General features: G+C 38.6%; 1 non-coding gene across 1 annotated transcript; it reads left to right on the top strand.

Moving 5' to 3' along the window:
• Positions 1-334: 334 nt before the first annotated feature.
• On the top strand, positions 335-442 carry LOC130971178 (small nucleolar RNA R71). The gene has a single exon (XR_009082412.1). It is a non-coding gene; the product is annotated as a small nucleolar RNA R71 (small nucleolar RNA).
• Positions 443-6,157: the final 5,715 nt, after the last annotated feature.

Raw genomic sequence — 6,157 nt, 5'->3', positions numbered from 1 at the left:
CAGATGAAGCATCCTTAGTACTGCTTGGTGCATTTTGCATTCCAGACAGACTTTGAGAAATCAAATTGACTTGTTGAGTCAATATCTTGTTCTGAGCCAAAATGGCGTTCAGTGTATCAATCTCAAGAACTCCTTTCTTCTGACTTGTCCCATTGTTCACAGGATTCCTTTCAGAAGTGTACATGAATTGGTTACTTGCAACCATTTCAATGAGCTCTTGAGCTTCTGTAGGCGTCTTCTTCAGATGAAGAGATCCTCCAGCAGAGCTATCCAAAGACATCTTGGATAGTTCAGAGAGACCATCATAGAAAATACCTATGATGCTCCATTCAGAAAGCATGTCTGAAGGACATTTTCTGATTAATTGTTTGTATCTTTCCCAAGCTTCATAGAGGGATTCTCCATCCTTCTGTCTGAAGGTTTGGACTTCCACTCTAAGCTTACTCAATTTTTGAGGTGGAAAGAACTTTGCCAAGAAGGCATTGACTAGCTTTTCCCAAGAGTCCAGACTTTCTTTAGGTTGTGAGTCCAACCATGTCCTAGCTCTGTCTCTTACAGCAAAAGGGAATAGCATCAGTCTGTAGACCTCAGGGTCAACCCCATTAGTCTTGACTGTGTCACAGATTTGCAAGAACTCAGCTAAAAACTGATGAGGATCTTCCAATGGAAGTCCATGGAACTTGCAATTCTGTTGCATTAGAGAAACTAATTGAGGCTTAAGCTCAAAGTTGTTTGCTCCAATGGCAGGGATAGAGATGCTTCTCCCATAGAAGTCGGGAGTAGGTGCAGTAAAGTCACCCAGCACCTTCCTTGCATTGTTGGCATTGTTGTTGTTTTCGGCTGCCATGTCTTCTTCTTCTTTGAAGAATTCGGTTAGGTCCTCAACAGAGAGTTGTGCCTTAACTTCTCTTAGCTTTCGCTTCAAGGTCCTTTCAGGTTCAGGGTCAGCTTCAACAAGAATGCCTTTGTCTTTGTTCCTGCTCATATGAAAGAGAAGAGAACAAGAAAATATGGAATCCTCTATGTCACAGTATAGAGATTCCTTGAGGTGTCAGAGGAAAAGAAAAATGGAAGACAGAGGTAGAAAATTCGAACTTATCAAAGAAGATGGAGTTCGAATTTTGCATTAAGGGATAGTGTTAGTCCATAAATAGAAGGATGTGAGAAGGAGGGAAGTAATTTTCGAAAATTAAGTAAAAGATTTTAAAAAAATTTGAAAAACACTGATTAATTTTCGAAAATAAAAGTGGGGAAGAAATCAAGTGATTTTTGAAAAAGATTTTGAAATTAGAAATTAAAAAGATTTGATTGAAAACTATTTTGAAAAAGATGTGGTTAAGAAGATATGATTGGTTTTAAAAAGATGTGATTGAAAAGATATGATTTGAAAACAATTTTAAAAAGATTTGATTTTAAAAATTAATGACTTGCCTAACAAGAAAAGATATGATTCAAACATTAAACCTTCCTCAACAGAAAAGGCAACATACTTGAAATTTTGAATCAAATCATTAATTGTTAGCAAGTATCTTTGAAAAAGGAAAGAAATTGATTTTGAAAAGGTTTGATTGAAAAGATTTGATTTGAAAAAGATTTGATTTTGAAAAACTTTGAAAACTTGAAAAAAAAATGATTTGAAAAACAAAATCTTCCCCCTTGTGCCATCCTGGCGTTAAACGCCCAGAATGGTGCACATTCTGGCGTTTAACGCCCAAAACTATACCCTTTTGGGCGTTAAACGCCCAACCAGGTACCCTGGCTGGCGTTTAAACGCCAGTCTGTCTTCTTCACTGGGCATTTTTGAATGCCCAGCTTTTTCTGTATAATTCCTCTGCAGTATGTTCTGAATCTTCAATTCTCTGTATTATTGACTTGAAAAGACACAAATTAAAAATATTTTTGGATTTTTAATAATGAGGAATAATCAAAATGCAACTAAAATCAAATCACAATGCATGCAAGACACCAAACTTAGCAGTTTGTATACTATTGACACTAACAAAATGAGAATGTCTATAACAAAACACTCAAGTCAAGAGAATTCAAAGATCAAAACAAGGAAATCATCAAGAACAACTTGAAGATTAATGAAGACACATGCATGAATTTGAAAAATGCCAGAAGAACAGAAACATGCAATTGACACCAAACTTAAAATGAGACACTAGACTTAAACAAGAAATATTTTTGGTTTTTATGATTATGTAAATTTTTTTTTTTGGTTTTTTCGAAAATTAAGTGAACAGGAAAATAAAGGTATCAAAATTCTTAATGAGAATTCCAGGAATCATGCAATGTTAGTCTAAAGCTTTAGTCTAAAGGAATTAGACATGGCTAGCCAAGCTTCAGCAAGACATTGCATTCAAGAGCTAAATTGATGAGGATCAATCAGCTTTGGTGATGATAAGAACATCACCTTGAAACACTAGAATTCATTCTTAAGAACTCTGAAAAAAAAAATACCTAATCTAAGCAACAAGATGAACCGTCAGTTGTCCATACACAAACAATCCCCGGCAACGGCGCCAAAAACTTGGTGCACGAAATTGTGATCACTACAACTTCGCACAACTAACCAGCAAGTGCACTGGGTCGTCCAAGTAATACCTTACGTGAGTAAGGGTCGATCCCACGGAGATTGTTGGTATGAAGCAAGCTATGGTCACCTTGTAAATCTCAGTCAGGCATACTCAAATGGGTATAGTGATAAACGAATAAAACATAAAGATAAAGATAGAGATACTTATGTATATCATTGGTGAGAGCTTCAGATAAGCGTATGAAGATGCTTTCCCTTCCGCCTCTCTGCTTTCCTACTGTCTTCATCCAATCCTTCTTACTCCTTTCCATGGCAAGCTCATGTAGGGTTTCACCGTTGTCAGTGGCTACCTCCCATCCTCTCAGTGAAAATGTTCCCATGCTCTGTCACAGCATATGGCTAATCAGCTGTCGGTTCTCGGTCAGGCCGGAATAAAATCCATTGATTCTTTTGCGTCTGTCACTAACGCCCCGCCTGCTAGGAGTTTGAAGCACGTCACAGTCATTCAATCATTGAATCCTACTCAGAATACCACAGACAAGGTTAGACCTTCCGAATTCTCTTGAATGCCGCCATCAGTTTTCGCCTATACCACGAAGACTCTGATCTCACGGAATGGCTGGCTCATTTGTCAGGCGAGCACTCGGTTGTCAGGCGATCAACCATGCATCGTGTTATCAGGAATCCAAGAGATATTCACTAGAGCTTTGATTGCTTGTAGAACAATAGTGGTTGTCAGTCACTTTGTTCATGAGTGAGAATGATGATGAGTGTCACGGATCATCACCTTCATCAAGTTGAAGAACAAGTGATATCTTGGACAAAGAACAAGCGGAATTGAATAGAAGAACAATAGTAATTGCATTAATACTCGAGGTACAGCAGAGCTCCACACCTTAATCTATGGTGTGTAGAAACTCCACCGTTGAAAATACATAAGAACAAGGTCTAGGCATGGCCGTGAGACCAGCCTCCTAGTGATCAAAAGATTCAAAGACCTAAAGATGATCTAAGATCCCAAGATGAAAATACAATAGTAAAAAGTCCTACTTATAGAAAACTAGTAGCCTAGGGTGTACAGAGATGAGTAAATGACATAAAAATCCACTTCCGGGCCCACTTGGTGTGTGCTTGGGCTGAGCAATGAAGCATTTTCGTGTAGAGACTCTTCTTGGAGTTAAACGCCAGCTTTGGTGCCAGTTTGGGCGTTTAACTCCCATTTTGGTGCCAGTTCCGGCGTTTAACGCTGGAATTTCTTGAGGTGACTTTGAACGCCGGTTTGGGCCATCAAATCTTGGGCAAAGTATAGACTATCATATATTGCTGGAAAGCCCAGGATGTCTACTTTCCAACACCGTTGAGAACGCGCCAATTGGGCTTCTGTAGCTCCAGAAAATCCACTTCGAGTGCAGGGAGGTCAGAATCCAACAGCATCTGCAGTCCTTTTGAGTCTCTGGATCAGATTTTTGCTCAGATCCCTCAATTTCAGCCAGAAAATACCTGAAATCACAGAAAAACACACAAACTCATAGTAAAGTCCATAAAAGTAAATTTTAGCTAAAAACTAATAAAAATATACTAAAAACTCAACTCAAACTACTAAAACATACTAAAAACAATGCCAAAAAGGGTACAAATTATCCGCTCATCAAGGGACCAATTGTTGATTGTATTGTTGAGGGGTGGAGAGTGTTGTTGGTATGGTTGAGGTTGTTGTGGTTGTTGTTGGCTCAATTGGAGTTGCCTCAAGATGGATGTCATTTCACTCAAGGAGTTGGTTAGAGCGGTGGTTTCGCTACTAGTTGATACCTCGTTCACGGTTTTTGGGCGGTTGACTCTTCGTCTCATATGTTGATTGGATTCGGCTAAGTCAATGATAAGTTGCCATGCCTCCTCCGCTTTTTATATTTAGAAAAAGAACCATTGCTAGAGGTGTCCAAGAGAGTTCTATCTTGTTCTCGCATCCCTTGACATATGTATCCAAGCAACACTTGAGTGTCAAGCATGTGATTAGGGCATGCGTCTAGTAGCTTACGAAACCGTTCCCAATACTCGTATAGTGGTTCCGTTTCACCTTGTACAATACATGACATTTCCTTCCTTAGCCTACCCATCTTCTCCGGGGGCAAGAATTTATCCAAGAATCTTCTTCTAAGCAAGTCCCAATCGGAGGTGACTTCACTAGATAGAGTGTAGAACCATTCTTTAGCCTTGTCCTCAAGAGAGAAAGGGAAATCAAACAACCATATAGCAACTTCATCGGATCCTTCCCGTCTAGTTGTTAAGCATATACGATGAAAGTCTTTGAGATGTCGAATAGGGTCTTGTGCGGGAAGCCCATGAAATTTAGGTAGGAGGTTGATCAAAGCGGTCTTGAGTTCAAAGTTTGCATTCAAGTTGGGGTGAGTTACATGAAGGGGTTGAAGGACATAATCCGGTGCACCCGCTTCCTTGATAGTAACTCTCCTCGGAGCATCCATGGCGTTAGTACCTAAAACAAAAGAAGAGTTGTTAGTGATATTGATGGGAGAATGGTTATTGCCTTCTTTGAGTGACGGTTCAATGTTCACTTTTAGTAAGGTGGTTGAGGTGGTGAAAACCTTTTCACCTTCCCCAAAACTTAACCGCTTCCGAGCTTGTCTAATATGAAGCAAAGTTCGTTCTATTTCCGGATCAAAGGGGACTAAGCTCGGATTCGGTTGTGAACGCGTCATGTAATGAAGGAGAAGTAAAACTCATGGTAACGATGAGGGGTTAGTCACTTGAACAAAGAATCACAATGAAATGCAACTATGTACATATACACATATTTACTCTAAACAATAACATGGCACACTAAGCAAATTCCCCGGCAACGGCGTCATTTTGATAAACGAAATTTAGCATGCCGATATAGAATTCAATAATGGATATAATCGTGAGTATAGTCTAATCGACATTCAAACTTCGCATCAAACAATCCTACAATCTATAACCGAGAGTACTAGTCTCCCGAGTCGTCCTCCCTTGGAATTGCTAGAGAATGCATCTTATTGATTAGGAAGCCTTGTTATGATTCTTTGAGGGTTTAGCAAAATAGATGACAAACAATCAATTTTAGAAGACTTGGCCTAGGGTTGGCATTAGAAATTTTATCATTATAGTTTCTTCAATGATGATAACAATTAGACCTTGCTTCATTTAGTTAACCCCTAAGTATAGAGGAAAGTCAAATGAGAGTAATTAACTTGAGTCACAAGTCCTAGTTTTATCCTAGAGAAATCTAGCTTTAGTGCAAAATACGCATGTTTTCATCCATGAGGCAAAAATTAGGAAGGGAACACAAAGTCTTGTATTTTCATATAAAAAGCGTGTGGAATTATTGATAAAACCCCTGAAATCAATACAAGATAAACCCTCAAAATAGGGTTTATCAGAGACTCACATAATTTTTTTTTCTGTCACTCTATGTATCTCTGCAACTTGCAATATAATATGTAGGTGAGTAAGTATCCTATATAATATACGTAGCTCAGAGAAAGAATAAATTAATATGGCTTGTCAATTTGGCCAGATTTCATTTGATTTTGTTTCATTTTTCAACCCTCTCTAGTTTCCTATATTGGTAATCGGTTTATA

This window comes from Arachis stenosperma, chromosome 3 (assembly GCF_014773155.1).
Source record: "Arachis stenosperma cultivar V10309 chromosome 3, arast.V10309.gnm1.PFL2, whole genome shotgun sequence".
Taxonomy (NCBI): Eukaryota; Viridiplantae; Streptophyta; class Magnoliopsida; order Fabales; family Fabaceae; genus Arachis; species Arachis stenosperma.
The sequence above is the reverse complement of the archived record's forward strand: the minus strand, read 5'-3'. Positions and strand labels throughout refer to the sequence as shown.